This window comes from Paramormyrops kingsleyae, chromosome 24 (genome assembly GCF_048594095.1).
Source record: "Paramormyrops kingsleyae isolate MSU_618 chromosome 24, PKINGS_0.4, whole genome shotgun sequence".
Classification (NCBI taxonomy): Eukaryota; Metazoa; Chordata; class Actinopteri; order Osteoglossiformes; family Mormyridae; genus Paramormyrops; species Paramormyrops kingsleyae.
In genome coordinates, this window is record NC_132820.1 from 6,830,570 (window position 1) to 6,847,201 (window position 16,632).

General features: G+C 39.0%; 2 long non-coding RNA genes across 2 annotated transcripts; both read right to left on the reverse strand.

Annotated features, from left to right (window-relative positions):
- Positions 1-20: 20 nt before the first annotated feature.
- LOC140582314 (uncharacterized) lies at positions 21-3,984 on the reverse strand. The gene is made up of 3 exons (XR_011985248.1): positions 3,877-3,984; positions 639-744; positions 21-308 (listed from the first exon to the last, which is right to left on the reverse strand). It is a non-coding gene; the product is annotated as an uncharacterized lncRNA (long non-coding RNA).
- Positions 3,985-13,551: 9,567 nt separating this feature from the next.
- Positions 13,552-15,180, reverse strand: LOC111839573 (uncharacterized). The gene is made up of 3 exons (XR_002837124.1): positions 15,047-15,180; positions 13,809-13,929; positions 13,552-13,694 (listed from the first exon to the last, which is right to left on the reverse strand). It is a non-coding gene; the product is annotated as an uncharacterized lncRNA (long non-coding RNA).
- Positions 15,181-16,632: the final 1,452 nt, after the last annotated feature.

The window sequence follows — 16,632 nt, forward strand, 5'->3', positions numbered from 1 at the left end:
GACAAATAACGTCCACTTAAGTTAATCCCGAGTTTTATACCAATGATGGATCACAATCTATCAGTGGTTAAAATTTAGGCTTACTTTAGCTAATGTAAATAGGTAGAAGAAGCTGTTTTTTAATCTATTCGTTTTTGTCCTAATTGTTCAGTATCTTTTTCCAGAGGGCAGTGTGGAGAGCAGATGATGTCCAGAGTGGGTGGAATCCTTTGAGATGGAACTGGCTTTCTCTGAGGGAGGGTTCTGTAGCACCGATTGCACGCTCTGCTGCTCTCACTGCCTGTCAATTCCACCACCAGCTCCACTTCCTAAATTAGTTAAATCATCGGAAGAGGTATTTAGTAGACATGTTATGCTGGTGGTCGAGTCAACAAACACGTGGCTGTATTAGATGGTCGCTGCAAATCCTGGAGTGATTTTAGGGGAGTTTTTGAAATGGTTAAGCTGACACACTTTGATAGACATGAAATTATAGCTTTACACCAATATGTAGATCACTTAAACATCATTTTCTTTGCCTGCAGCTTTTGTTCTATACGGTTTATACATTTTTGAAGTCGTTAATATACCCCGCTTTTGTATTGAGGCCTGCGCTGATAAATGTCTGGCCTGAGCCGGATCAGGCGTGTGTACGGAACCTTTTGGGTACGCGAAGTGATCCCAGGATGAACCAGCAGACTTCGGCTCCTCGCCGGATCCTCGAGATGAGTGGACCTTCCTGTCTCTCCCTCTGGGCCAAGTTTACTGGAAATGGGGATTAAGTGTGTAAATGTTCCTTTGGCAGGTCTGCATGGCAGTAAGAGCCACAGATCACTTAGAACATGTCATTATGTCATTATGAGCAGAGACATCATTGTTTTGTTAAGGTTTTAATACAGGTCATGTTTGAAGGGATTTGCAATGCAGACTTTGTAGGTCTTTGGACTTGGAAGTCCTACAGTCTTTGTCTGTTTATGTCAGTTCTCACCCACTTGACCCACGTTTAATACTGTGGAATTTCATATTGCCCAACCGGACTGGCTTCCTGGCCAGTGTGGGTCCTGGTCCTGGGGGCCCGGTGCTGGGTGGGGTGGGCGGCCCCATCGTTCGGCATCCCGGGGCAGTGTGGGGCAGCCCCCTGCTGGCCGGGCGGGGGCAGGGATGGGAATCGGTGAGGGGTCGGTTAGGGTCCCGGCCCCTCAGAAGGGGCCCATGCCTTTCGTCCCCCCGTTGCGCCTCTGTCTCCTACACACACCATAACACACTAGGGTCTGTGGGGCGGGGTGGGGCCGTGGAGGCTGAAGGGCTGGGTTATGTCACATGGCCTGGGCCACAAGTCCTACCATTGGCCAGTGTGCTGCCCCTCAATCTTAATTGCACAATAGTCATCCTAAAACATTAGGGTCTTGGGGGTGGGTGGGGCAGGCAGGAATCTACCGTCTGGCAGCAGTGGAGAGCCCGTGCCCTGAAGGGATCGGGGGGGGGGGGGGGGGACTCGGGCTGGGCCTCCTGCTGGGGGTGGACACTGCTGTCTGGTTTCTGGGCCTTCTTGGATCTGAGCCCAGCTCGTGCTGGGGCTGAGAGTTGTGGGCTGGGGGCCCTCATGGCCTGGTTCCTCATGTTTTTTTGCAATGGAAATTAAAAATAAAGCAGTCCTCCATGGGGGGGGGGGGGGGGTGGAGGGAATATATAGAAAAAAAAAGGAAACTCTTATACAAGATTTGACGGTGCTGAATGAGGCTCCCTGACCAAAAGACAATGAGGAGAGTTTCTGGATAACTTAGTCAGCAAATTGAGGTTGATGGTGCCCTTAATTACCACTGCCCTCCCGTCTGTTTTTGGCCATATACTCAAAAGCCCTGACCCCATAGTATACAGTAGATAACATCTCTCTAGACATGTTGAAGCTCTAGGAGCTGGAATTTGTTGATAAACCTCTACTGTGCCAACAAGCCCACAAAGGGTTCAGTTATCACATGTCAACTGGCACAGAAATCTACCGGCGTATAGTAAAAATCCTTAGGTTACATTTTTCAAGTTTTATATTAAAAAATGAGTATACCACCAGTTTCCCATATTTATAATTTTGCCATTAATTACATTAAACATTAAAAAGTCTGATTGTTGTCAGTTACTATTATTACGGCGGTCAGTATTCATCACTAATAAGTTATCATAACCAAAGTAAAAATGAATGATGAGCGCAAGTTTAAGTTTCATTTTATTACAATAAAACGTATGACGTGACGAATGGTTCGAAACATTGTTATTATTCTATTTTAAAAAGAAAAACTGTATTTACTTTAATTATTTACTAGGATGACGTGTTTGGCCAAAGTTATTCAATGTGAAACTTGACTTCATTTACGGTAAGTAAAGCCTCTACGGAAAGTGAAAGTTAAACGTCACGGTATTTAATAGTCGTGGATTCCTGTCTTATCTACTATACTGTTTTTTTATATTGGTCTATATATCAAAAGTTACCTAATGGATATATAAGAAGTCTTGTGATCTGCGTTTTCTGTTCATTATGAGGTGGGTGGAAACTTATTAGTCAATATAAATGTGTTTTTCATGAGTGGAGTGAGTTTATTAATTCTGTTTGTTTGTAACACTTAAATGAGTTTATTTGATGTATATATGCCCTGTATAAACACAGGTATATGTGATTTGTATATAACTGTAAGCACGAGTGATGTTTACACTTCAAAATAAACCAAGTATTTGTATCTGGTGTCGCTTTTTGCCCAGAAAAGGTGATTAATCTAATATGAAAGTGGAAGTTAAAATACTAATGTGACAAACTGTCCATCCAAAAGTTGTTTCTCTGTCATTTATCTTCACTATACATTACTGAAGTGTTTTACTAGATTATTTTTGAATATGAAAAGAATATAGTTTATTAATGAGCAGTTAATCGGCAACTTAATCAGGCTTGTAATTTTGTTTTTCAAAAGTGAAAATGTATAGTCTGACGCAATCCATTATTCATTCGAACCTATCAGTTGGTCTTTTTTACGTGTCTCAATGTTTATAGAAATGAGTGCAAAGTATATATGTCACGTACATTTTTTTTTATCAAACTGACTTTTAAATTAAAGATACATTTGTTGATAGCAGTATGTTAGCTCAACCCTACAGCTTGAAACCTATTCATTTACTTATAGCTGGCTTGAGATAAGGCGATAAAGTCTCTTAGCTGGTATGTCTGACGTGTTGTTGAAGGGCTTATTCAGGACGTATTTAATGTTCAATGGAAAAGGCATCCTTGCCTGAGAATGCATGCCTGTCTCGGGAGCGCGCAGCACTGAAAACAGCGAAAGGAAAGCTCTCTTTTGTAACGCGTGTAAATTATCGTTTCTTTTTATGTAAACTCATATTATGAGCAGGGATGCCTTTTTCGGCACAACACCTATTAATTATCATGCCTAGATGTTTATTTTCACCCCAAGCCAAATCGCAGAGGGTATCAAACCAGTGATAAAGTGGTTTTGGTCCTCATCCAAACTTGAATTTTCCGTTCCACCTAGATTTATTAATACAGGCTGCAAAACATTGGAAATCACCGCAGCCGTGCTTTTACAATAAAGACAAAGACCCAGTGCAACAGATACGATTTAAACTCAAGCGTGACACACTTGTGTGAGGAGAAAAGTCTGCAAAATATTTAACGAAGTTTATCAGATAGTTTTGATCTGGTTTAATAATGTCCAGCTGCTGTGCATTCTACGTTACTCGGTAAATAAACTTTATTCGGGTTATGGTTGCTGTCTAGCATGCAGGCATCCTCATAGCGGTGAATGCGGCCTCAAAAACTACACACCAAATCACGAGCAGCATGCCGAGATGTCCTGCTATTAGCCTATAGTGCAAGTCTCTCTGCACCGTGTATTGTACCTTTGCGTTCTCTCTCTATGGCCAGTGGAGTTTGCATGCTGTCCTCATGTCGTGCAGGGTTCCCCTCAGTATTCAGGTGTTGTGCCAAAAAGTGACTGTCTGCCAGAAACTGATTACGATCCGCGGGAGCGCGCACAGCCTGTTCAGGATGCATCGCAGTTTCTGTGCGACTAAGGCGGGTAATTTCGATATCAAATCGTCTTAAAATGCAAAAAGTATACCGTACACGTATCCCCGAGATAACAGCGAAGGTATGTCTTTGTCAGATTTAAGGGTTTGGTGAATTTTTAAATAAATAATTGCAATAAGAGTCAAAGGAAGCCATTGTCATGTAAAACGCTTTAAACTAAAGCAGTCCTCGGTCGTAACTGCGTTGTAAAACTGTAACCTTACGTCATGAAACCATGGAAGTTCAAATGCGACACATTAATGTAGATATATGTTTATAAATGTCCCTACGTCTAAATGAGTTTCACTACACAACCGATGCGGATTACTTATTAGATAAAGACAATTCTTAATCTTGCAGTCATATTAAAGAGTCAGTGGATTTTTCCTGCTCTGTACTGCAGTATCAGCTATCCAGTCCTTTTTACCACTTCAAACACATGTATAGGAGCAGTATAACCATTACAATGTAGTTCACCCATTGCCAAAAAGTGATTAAAGTCAAAACCTTTTTACTGAATGGTTCTTTCTGCCTGACTTTAATTGTTTTACACTCTTCTGGGTTGTATTTACATGATTAGTAAACATCTAACCCATTTTTATGACTTAAAACACCTCTATAGGACCAGTTTAATGTAGTTCACCCATTGCCAAAAAGTGATTACACTCAATATCTCTTTACTGAATGGCTCTTTCTGCCTGATTTTATTTTTTTTTACACTCTTCTGGGTTGTATGTACATGATTAGTAAACATCTAACCCATTTTTATGACTTAAAACACCTCTATAGGACCAGTATAATGTAGTTCACCCATTGCCAAAAAGTGATTACACTCAATATATCTTTACTGAATGGCTCTTTCTGCCTGATTTTATTTTTTTTGCACTCTTCTGGGTTGTATGTACATGCTTAGTAAACATCTAACCCATTTTTATGACTTAAAACACCTCTATAGGACCAGTATAATGTAGTTCACCCATTGCCAAAAAGTGATTACACTCAATATCTCTTTACTGAATGGCTCTTTCTGCCTGATTTTTTTTTTTTTACACTCTTCTGGGTTGTATGTACATGATTAGTAAACAACTAACCCATTTCTACCACTTTAAACACCTCTATAGGACCAGTATAATGCAGTTCACCCATTGCCAAAAAGTGATTACACTCAATATCTCTTTACTGAATGGCTCTTTCTGCCTGATTTTTTTTTTTACACTCTTCTGGGTTGTATGTACATGATTAGTAAACAACTAACCCATTTTTACCACTTTAAACACCTCTATAGGACCAGTATAATGCAGTTCACCCATTGCCAAAAAGTGATTACACTCAATATCTCTTTACTGAATGGCTCTTTCTGCCTGATTTTTTTTACACTCTTCTGGGTTGTATGTACATGATTAGTAAACAACTAACCCATTTCTACCACTTTAAACACCTCTATAGGACCAGTATAATGCAGTTCACCCATTGCCAAAAAGTGATTACACTCAATATCTCTTTACTGAATGGCTCTTTCTGCCTGATTTTATTTGTTTTACACTCTTCTGGGTTGTATGTACATGATTAGTAAACAACTAACCCATTTTTACCACTTTAAACACCTCTATAGGACCAGTATAACCCGTACAATGCAGTTTTCTTATTGGCAAAAAGTGATTACACTCAATATCTCTTTACTGAATGGCTCTTTCTGCCTGATTTTATTTTTTTTACACTCTTCTGGGTTGTATGTACATGATTAGTAAACATCTAACCCATTTTTACGACTTAAAACACCTCTATAGGACCAGTATAATGTAGTTCACCCATTGCCAAAAAGTGATTACACTCAATATCTCTTTACTGAATGGCTCTTTCTGCCTGATTTTATTTTTTTTACACTCTTCTGGGTTGTATGTACATGATTAGTAAACAACTAACCCATTTTTACCACTTTAAACACCTCTATAGGACCAGTATAACCCGTACAATGCAGTTTTCTTATTGCCAAAAAGTGATTACACTCAATATCTCTTTACTGAATGGCTCTTTCTGCCTGATTTTATTTGTTTTACACTCTTCTGGGTTGTATGTACATGATTAGTAAACAACTAACCCATTTTTACCACTTTAAACACCTCTATAGGACCAGTATAATGCAGTTCACCCATTGCCAAAAAGTGATTACACTCAATATCTCTTTACTGAATGGCTCTTTCTGTCTGATTTTATTTTTTTACACTCTTCTGGGTTGTATGTACATGATTAGTAAACAACTAACCCATTTTTACCACTTTAAACACCTCTATAGGACCAGTATAATGCAGTTCACCCATTGCCAAAAAGTGATTACACTCAATATCTCTTTACTGAATGGCTCTTTCTGCCTGATTTTATTTTTTTTACACTCTTCTGGGTTGTATGTACATGATTAGTAAACAACTAACCCATTTTTACCACTTTAAACACCTCTATAGGACCAGTATAACCCGTACAATGCAGTTTTCTTATTGCCAAAAAGTGATTACACTCAATATCTCTTTACTGAATGGCTCTTTCTGCCTGATTTTATTTGTTTTACACTCTTCTGGGTTGTATGTACATGATTAGTAAACAACTAACCCATTTTTACCACTTTAAACACCTCTATAGGACCAGTATAATGCAGTTCACCCATTGCCAAAAAGTGATTACACTCAATATCTCTTTACTGAATGGCTCTTTCTGTCTGATTTTATTTTTTTACACTCTTCTGGGTTGTATGTACATGATTAGTAAACAACTAACCCATTTTTACCACTTTAAACACCTCTATAGGACCAGTATAATGCAGTTCACCCATTGCCAAAAAGTGATTACACTCAATATCTCTTTACTGAATGGCTCTTTCTGCCTGATTTTATTTTTTTTACACTCTTCTGGGTTGTATGTACATGATTAGTAAACAACTAACCCATTTTTACCACTTTAAACACCTCTATAGGACCAGTATAACCCGTACAATGCAGTTTTCTTATTGCCAAAAAGTGATTACACTCAATATCTCTTTACTGAATGGCTCTTTCTGCCTGATTTTATGTTTTTTACACTCTTCTGGGTTGTATGTACATGATTAGTAAACATCTTACCCATTTTATGACTTAAAACACCTCTATAGGACCAGTATAATGTAGTTCACCCATTGCCAAAAAGTGATTACACTCAATATCTCTTTACTGAATGGCTCTTTCTGCCTGATTTTTTTTTTTTTACACTCTTCTGGGTTGTATGTACATGATTAGTAAACAACTAACCCATTTCTACCACTTTAAACACCTCTATAGGACCAGTATAATGCAGTTCACCCATTGCCAAAAAGTGATTACACTCAATATCTCTTTACTGAATGGCTCTTTCTGCCTGATTTTATTTTTTTTACACTCTTCTGGGTTGTATGTACATGATTAGTAAACAACTAACCCATTTTTACCACTTTAAACACCTCTATAGGACCAGTATAATGCAGTTCACCCATTGCCAAAAAGTGATTACACTCAATATCTCTTTACTGAATGGCTCTTTCTGCCTGATTTTATTTTTTTTACACTCTTCTGGGTTGTATGTACATGATTAGTAAACAACTAACCCATTTTTACCACTTTAAACACCTCTATAGGACCAGTATAACCCGTACAATGCAGTTTTCTTATTGCCAAAAAGTGATTACACTCAATATCTCTTTACTGAATGGCTCTTTCTGCCTGATTTTATTTTTTTTACACTCTTCTGGGTTGTATGTACATGATTAGTAAACAACTAACCCATTTTTACCACTTTAAACACCTCTATAGGACCAGTATAACCCGTACAATGCAGTTTTCTTATTGCCAAAAAGTGATTACACTCAATATCTCTTTACTGAATGGCTCTTTCTGCCTGATTTTATTTTTTTTACACTCTTCTGGGTTGTATGTACATGATTAGTAAACAACTAACCCATTTTTACCACTTTAAACACCTCTATAGGACCAGTATAACCCGTACAATGCAGTTTTCTTATTGCCAAAAAGTGATTACACTCAATATCTCTTTACTGAATGGCTCTTTCTGCCTGATTTTATTTTTAATACCTTTGCGATATAACCCAAAACCTTTGCACTATAACCCAAAACTTTTGCGATATAACCCAAAACCTTTGCGTTATAACCAAAAACTTTTGTGTTATAACCCAAAACCTTTGTGTTATAACCCAAAACTTTTGCTATATAACCCAAAACCTTTGCATTATAACCCAAAACTTTTGCGATATAACCCAAAACCTTTGCGTTATAACCCAAAACTTTTGCGATATAACCTAAAACCTTTGCGTTAAAACTCAAAACTTTTGCGACATACGGCAAAACTCTTGTGACTTTGAACTGGAAATATGAGTAATCAGTCAGTGTAAGGAACATAATTGATAGGAAAACATGGAGCGTTTAATCGAATTTTACTTTGATCTTGGTCTACAATATATGGACGTTCAGTTTGTTCTCGGATCTAGGCATGATGTTCACATAAATCTGAGGCAGATCAAGAGGATTTTATGTGAAAGGGGATTATTCCAACGGAAAAACTACTCCGACTTGGGTGATGTAATTAACTAAATTTATTCGTGAGCAGCTTTTGCACTTTGGGCAGCTTCATGGTTATCGATGGATGTATGCAAAATGCAGAATAAATGGACTTCATGTGAAAAAAGAGGATGTGCGTTTGATTTATATTAATTATATTAATTTATTATAAACATGAAACAACAACAAAAAAGGATCAATTCTTTAGGCTTAAATCAACCTCAACAGATAAGCATTCATTAGCAATGTTACTGAAACGTACTTTACCAAGGCTTGCTTTACAAATGACTAATTATGAATTAAACAATCAAATCTTACCACACTGAACTCTGAAACACTGAAAGTTTTTTTAACCGTTAAATTAGATTAATAAGCGAAGCGGGGATCAACCACATCATGCAAACAGCGGCTTTGGAAGTTGTACTTGAATGACCAAAAGTACGATAGACACCTGATTTTATTGTTGCATTACTACGGAAAAGTTTTGGGTTATATCGCAAAAGTTTTAAGTTATAACGCAAAGGTTTTGGGTTATGTAGCAAAAGTTTTGGTTTATAATGCAAAAGTTTTGGGTTATAACGCAAAAGTTTTGGGTTATATCGCAAAACATTACTTTTCTTTTTTCCTTCTGTTGTTTTTTTCTGCTCCTTTGTCACCTTAGGGGCTCCGTAGTTTCCCTACCCCTGCTGTACTAAATAAGTTGTTATGAGACTGGTGAATACAACATAAAAAGGGTCTGACACAGAACAATACCTTATTTCTTCCACTAGATGCCGCTATGACAGTGCGGAACTCATTCACACCGCTTCCTCTTTTGCTAGATCTATTTTCGTCTGGGAGCGGAAAGATAGGGTGTGTCCGGCGGTGCATAATTTGCTGGCGACGCGGCTCGTTTTTTTGGCTTTGCGCTTATTCTCACACTCCTGCAAGAGGCTTAGCTGCGCCCGTATGCTTTAGAGTTCATATCCGGTGTGCTATGCCAATTACAGAATTTTAATCTGTAATAAAAAGTTACGAGAGCAACATATTTGACAATCAAGGGTGTCAATCAGCAACCGTCACTGCAGGTGGAAAAAAAGCAAAAATAGAAGACAATATTGCCGCCGGCCAGATTTTACGTATTTCGACTCGTACCCCTTCCCGTTTCTTGTGTGCATTTAAAAGTGACCCCCTTACTAAATTAACAACTGTCACAATTTGCATTTGTTCAAAACACACTGTACCTTAAAATATTACATAGTAAGTTCAGAATCATGGAGGCTGCTTTGTTGTGATTCCCCCAAATGGATGACTAACAGTTTTATGAACTGTTATGTCAAAGGTCATTAACTATAAAAGGCACCCTTCAATCAGCTTGTAAATAATTAGTTAATGAAATAAGAGTCCATCTTATCATCACATTATCATCCTGACTTTTGTTTTTTTGTATGCCAAATAATGTAATTCACTACTGTAATGCATGAGACTCCATTCGTACTGTAATCGTGATCGAATAAGCCAAGCTTTCATTTTAATGGCTTTGTAATACTATCCTTGCATTACGCTGCTGTTCTGAGTTTTGCCATTTGTACGGTGCATTAAATAGCAATCTCGAGCGAAACAGCTAGTCGGGCTCAATGCAGCGATTCATACAGCCGGCATTTATGCGTAAATATGAAATCTTATTAAATTAGAACTATTGGACTATCTTTAGTGTTAAGTGTTCAACAAAGCTGTGTGCTGATCCATCAATGCTGCAGATTATACGAAAAACCAGTTTTAGTAAATGCTCGACATTTCTTCCTTTTTCATTGATTTCGTTAAAAATAGGCCCTACCTTATTTATCGTGACGGTTCCTGTTAAACACCAGAAATGGGCTGTAAATGCACAATAGGTCTATTTAAGTCAGAAAGTATTCAATGTCTTCCTTAAATTGTGCGTAATTGAAAAGCTTTGCCATAAGGTAACTCGCAACGTATAACTTGTCTAAGTGTAGACCTATTAAACAATTTCCCACTGGGACCAATATAAAGTATATTTTATTACCAGTTGACCATTTAGTAATGGATTCATTTCAAACAGTTTAGAGTACGAGGTCCTTACATGCTGTGTGAACCTTGTTGTATAAACAAATATCTTAGTATGATCCTGGCATCGGAACCTATGTTTGATGCCAGTAATTGCTTGCAAAAACATGAATTTCGGAGTTGCTTCAGGTTACACCATAGGGACGTTCCTTGTTGAGGCTATTACCATGACATCTGTTGTATTTTTTTCAGGAAGTTATTTTTCCAAGGAAGCCGAAACTTACGGCGAAGTTGCCAAGCCAGTTCTTTGGGCCGAATCGTTTGCAAGTAACGAGTCACTTTGTCTAACTCGACTTTCGGAGCAGTTTTTAAATTCAATTCATTTTTATATAGCGCCTTGCACAACCGTCACCCCAAGGTGACAACGGAGGAGAGGGACCAAAAAACTCCAAAGTAGGGAGAAAAAAAAACCCCTCTGGGGGTCCAAGGTCAACTGGCTGCCCAACTCTCCGCCCGTCCAGTATTTTACGGGATCCACCCTTATGTTCCGTTTTCAATCAGCGTAAAGCCAAAATCAGACATACAAAAATGACCCAGCAAAGCCTCTGACCCTCAACGGTTAAACGATACAGACGTACCGTGTGTCTGTGCGAAATATCCTTACGATATAGAATATGAACTTATATAGCTTTGTCAAAAGAAAAATGAAAAATTGTACATTCTGGTTGAGTCAAATTTGCCAGCCTGGTAAAGCGTCTATGTTTTGTTTGGTTAGGTTTCTTGTGGTTTGCAATGCAATGTGATGCGCTTCTTGATCTCCCCCGCAAAGGGGACCATCGCCCATAGCGCCCTCGTTTATTTGTTCCGCCAGTGGGGGGTGGGGGGAGGGGATCACCATGTGAATATTCCGCAGGCTGTTAGTGGCAGTGCCTGCTAGGAAAAAAATGTAGTACAGATGCACTAATAAAAATATTATGATCACACTTTAACATCCAATGCATGTTCATGGAAGAAAATTTATACATCAAAATGAAATATTTTTGTCTAATTTATTTAACTGGTTTCTCTTTATCTGTATGTGCATGTGTGTGTGTGTTAATCTGACTGAACCGAACAATCAAGTAGATAATATCACGACATCATTTTGTAGCGGAAACAAGCTGTCTGAGAGCGGGTGGCGAGAGGCAGTAACTCTTCGTGACCTCTGGTGACAGCCTGTGCATTTATAAACACTTCCTGCTACCAGTATAAAACCGTCAGTTTCATGCACTTCCCTCAATTGTGATGAACTGCTTGGTTCTGCGTTACCACATCACTAACGCCTGGTAACACTGTGATATTGCACGTGCTGGTTTCCTTGGTCTATTGTCATTTGCCACATTGTTTGATTTTGCTGTAATATTTTTTATAACGTTCATTTCAGTGATGGTGGTTTAAATAAGCCACGTTGCTTTAAGTGGCGTTTGTTTTTATAAATGTATTTTACTTTAATCTGACCAATTACACAAAAAAACAAATTCCATATACTCAAGCTGATTCTTGCCTGCAGTTTCATGTAAAGTACTGAACTTGTAGGCTTATTTGTGCTGAATTAATCTGAAGTAATGCACCTTACAGTTTAACAAATTTGGGCTCATTTGCGCTTGTGCCATTTTTCGTTTAACAAACAAAAAATAAGTTTGCTCCATTTTCTTGGTTCTTTAAGGTGAAGGGGCAGGCCACATTTACTCCTGTTCAAATACTCATGTCCTGTAATGTGTTATAACTGAATTCTTCATTAATTAATAAAATTACATTGTATTAATATTATTTGAGTTGGAATATAAAGTACGGTGAAATTCAAATAACTCCTGTCCAGCGTCCACAATTCAGTCGAGTAATGTAGTGCAGTGTTTCCCAACCCAGTCCTCGGGGAACCCCGGACAGTCCACGTTTTTGCTCAAAGAGGAAGCAGAAACGTGGACTGGCCGGGGTTCCCCGAGGACTGGGTTGGGAAACACTGATGTAGTGTATGTAGGGCCGGAGCCAACATAAACATTAGCGTCATAAAGTCATGTACCCCATAAAGAGACAGCTTACTGTGGGCGAGCAACTGGGAAAAATAAAGAAATGATTTATGTAGGTATAACTGGATGAATACTGGGTCATTGGTGTAGACCAGGGCTCTGCAATTCTGGACCTCGGATCCAAATCCAGGCCTTGTTTTCGGTTCTCCTGGGTAGTTAGTTTAATAATTACTAGTTCTGATTGGCCACAGAGGCTTCACACCTGATCACAGGTAAAGGTAGGCTAGGAAACCAGCCGGACTCGGACATTGAGGACCGTGGTTTGAATAGCCCTGGTGTAAAAGGCGGATGGATGAATAAAAAAAAAGACACAAACAAGACAATGAGTCAATGATTTTGTCGATCCCAAGCCAGACGGTTTAGCTTCTTCGCCTGCTAATTGCTGGTCGCTGGAGTCTGTTCGTGTGATTCAGCGCTGCGATGTCTGAATTTTAACGAAAGCCCATTATACCGTAATGGGACACCAGTGGCGACATCAGTCATGGGGGCTGCCTCCCATTCCACAAACATGAGTGAATCATCAGGACAAGGTTATTTAAGGAGTTTTCCAGATACTCTTCTATTTTCGCAGACATTCTAATAACTATCTGACACTAAAGACGATTAGCAGTGTTCGTGTTGATAAAGAAGAGGGGATTATTATTACCTATGTGAGCAGGTCACCTTTACTTATTTCTGTGCGCATAATTAAGTTCCCTTACTCATGGTGCTTTATGCAAATATAAATAATTACCATCAGGCAATAAACATCTGGAGGAAAAATTTTAATTTAGGTACTTCAAAAAAAAGCCTTGACTACAGTCAAAACAATACCGTTGGGGCAGTTCTTCTGCCACCGTGCGAATGGCACAAACTCCACCTTGTCGAGAACTCCTTCCTTGTTTATCACACCCGTTTGGGCTCCTGCCATTAGTTTGTATGAGGTGACAGTCACGTGATTTACAAGAACCGAGGGATCGGCGGCTGAGGTCTCGAGCTGTCTCTGGCGTCGGCAGCGCATACCTGTGGTGGGAACGGGTTACTGCAATTTAGCGTCATTGTAAGCAGTCAGTTTATCGGTCATATTATATTATATTAATTATATTATATTATATTATATTATATTATAGTCTTTACCTTCATTCTCCCTTCAGAAAGCAACCTCTTGGATCATGGCTCATGAGGCCACTTGCCAACATTTGTTGCACTGATGTTCAGTTGTGACTTTCCGCAAACATGCTGCGCGCCGCCAGAATGCCTAGGTGCGCAATGTAAACCAAACGCAGATAAATAAAATTGTAATACATTCATTACAGATATAAATAGGGCCCACCGAGGGTTTACACTATGTGTTCACATTGAATTTGGATTTTTAATAATCAGTAAAGTATATTGTCTTTCCCAAATCTGAGAGATAGATTTTGATATCAGATTGTGAACATATAGGCTATGGACGCTTTTTCTGTGGTAAGAAGAGCATGTAAACTGTGTTGGTAGCGGCAGAGCAGGCTAAAATTCACTATGGTTTCTTATGGTTTTTATGCAGTAACCATAGTTTTACTATGGTACCTCATGGTACTTTGGTACTACCCATAGTACTACCATGGTTTGGAAAGACCATGGTAAAACAAAGACCATTGTTTATGACCAAGATTATACTAGGGTTTAACTGTAGCGAAACCATGATAAAACCATAGTCATGTTTTCCATAGTTACCCAAAAAAACCATGAAAAACGGCAAACCATTGTAAACCATGGTTATTTAATCATAGTAAAACCATGGTTAATTTTCGTAAGGGATATGAGATGGAATTCCAAACAACGGTCGGTACAGTTTACTAGTTGGTATAGAACAGCTTGCCGACTGATCTGCACTGATGTACTAGTTGGGTAAACAGCTTATGAGTACATTTACGGACCACAAATGAGGACCCAAACTGAAATCACGTGCTAAGCTAACCGCTAATATGACATGGGAAGGGAAATGGCGGAGTGATGGCGTATCTGTGACTTGAGTCTTTCCATTCTTGGTGGTCAGTCCATATACTGCCACTAGGTTCAGTGATGGGGAAAGATCGTTTACATCAGTATGCATGCCAGTGTGTATTATTGAGAACGGGAATGTGTTTGTGCATCTATTATTGTGTACGTCAGAAGGTGCACGATCGCGCTGTATGAGTAAGTCGGCAGTTTTGTGCGTCATTGCGTATGAGGCTTTGCCCCTTTGTTGTGTATCTATGTTTGATTGAATCTGAGTGTATTTTAGTCTCAAAAATTAATTTTAATTAATTGATTCTAATTAAAAAAATAATTAGAAGACTACACCTGTATTCTTTTGTTCTGGAATAAGTGTTGGGTGAACTGCTTACACTTACCCGTATATTCATTGGAAGCTCAGCCTAGCTGCATTTACGCCAAGTCGGCTCTTTGGCAGTGCATATGTTTGTAATGTGTTATTTGACTCACTCCTATGGGCGCTTTGGACAAAAGCAGCTGCCAGTTATGTAAATGTGAATGTAAATGTGTTTTTGGGATTGGATCACTTCCAATTTGTTTTGAACAGGAGTTTAAAAATGCTGACATGTGACATTCCGAGCAGGATACGTCATTTCCCGAATAAATGCTCGGGGAGTGTTTTGTATGTTTTTGCATATACCTGTATTGGCCTCGCCAGGCCAACCAACGGTCTTGCCCTTTGTTGTATCTGTAGAATCTGTCCATAAGAAGCAGCATTTCTGCTTTATAATTAAGACCCACAATGCAGCACTAACGTTCACCTTCGCCCTCTAACCACAAATTGCTCATTTTCAACGTCTTACTTAATTAGACACAAAATGATTATGCGCTTAGCTATTAGCTAAATTAGATTAACCTTGTCACCACTGACACTCTACCAGTTGTCATATGTAGGTATTTTGCTTGACAAGTAGATCCTCGGCTTTTTCTCCTCCCATTTTTGTTGTTTTTCTGCTAAACGTATTCGAAGTTCGAGTCTCCTGCGCCGCCTTTGAGTGCCACCGCTGCAGTGAAGTATGCAAAACATCAGGCATGTTTACAGGTTGTACTGAGACAAGATGAGTTCTTCCTCCTGGAAGCTTCCTCTATTCGCACACACTCCATACCTACAGCAGTGTTTTATCTGCTAGCAGTTTCCAAAAAGCCCAGTCTTTCTACAAACACACCTCTGTTTGTCTCCAGTATCTCGATTAGCCAAACAGGTTATGTTAAAAGGTCTAATACTGTACTAACTAGTACAATATGGTTCAGATGGTGCCATTTCTTGAAGGCAGTCAGTTCTACAAACATACCTTCCATTTGTCTTGGTATCGCTAGTTGAAAATAGATCAAATTACAAGGTGCAGGTGTTGTGCACCAGTTGGTAAGTCATGGGTATGGTGTTGGTTTAGTTGATGGAGCCCGCAGAAGAGCACAGTCTCTTCTGGGCAAAGGGCTCTGACTTCAATGGCTCTGTTGGTAAAACAAGTTAGACATCATATTTAAACTCAGACAGTATTATAAGTGGCATTAAAGACTAAGACAGTCTTTGAAATATCCACTTGCCCACTATATAGTGCACTACGTGGTGAGTCGGCCATTTTGTAGTGCTGTTCGAATTCGCAGTGGTAAATTTCAGCCACCATATTGTGCGCTACAAATTGGTGTGAGGCACACCGACACATAGTGCACAGAAGCTTAGACCATCATGCATTGCAGCCTATTACGTGAGTGTCAAAAACCCCAAAGCTTGTTCTAAAGAACATCACTGCAGTGTGCTAATTAATACAAAGTAGGCTGCCTATGACATACTTGCCTGTAAGGTATAATAACAATACCAAAGCTACTGCTGCTTTAAAAACAGGTATTTTAATGTATTTGACTGCTTTACATGGGTATCTCTAATTCACAATTAATACGGTATGTTAAACATGCATAGTTATTGTAGGTGGATACAGTACAGTGA